Here is a 600-nt window from a genome sequence, read left to right on the forward strand (position 1 = left end):
GTTGACAAAGGTCAGGGGTCTGCTGGGGGATAAAAGCTGGGACCACTGGCAGGGAGTCAGGAGTGTCTGTCTGTGGAGTGGATGCACTTCACATAGTTTCCTGGTTGAGGAAAGACCTCCTGGAACTGGGCCCAGGACAGTTCAGACCTTTGTGAACGCAGGCTAGACGGGTGAGAGCTGCCATGTGGGCACCTTTGTCTTATTTGTTCAACTTTCTGATCTGGCTGTTTCCCTTTCCATCCATGGGAAACCTTGGCTCTCTGTTTGTGCCACCTATTGTTGGTTGGATTACGTCTTTTTTGGGATCGTTGGGGGTAATGTCAGTTGTATCTGTACTAACTGACTTGTGTGTACCCCCAGCCACCATTCATGGCATGTCCTTTTTGCACCCAATACATTTCACCTCTTGGTTCATCTTCCTGCTGGTTGTGTCGTTCGTGTTAGGCCTAGTCACTGGCAGAACACACGGGTACTGCTGGGCAGGTGCTGCTGTGTCCTGGGTACCACTGTGCCCCAGGTGCTGCTGGGCAGGTATCACTGTGCTGTGGGTATGGCTGTGCCAGGGGTACTGCTGGGCAGTGTGGCTGTGCCATGGGTAGG

This window comes from Merops nubicus, unplaced genomic scaffold, assembly GCF_000691845.1.
Source record: "Merops nubicus isolate BGI_N331 unplaced genomic scaffold, ASM69184v1 scaffold23137, whole genome shotgun sequence".
NCBI classification, from domain to species: domain Eukaryota; kingdom Metazoa; phylum Chordata; class Aves; order Coraciiformes; family Meropidae; genus Merops; species Merops nubicus.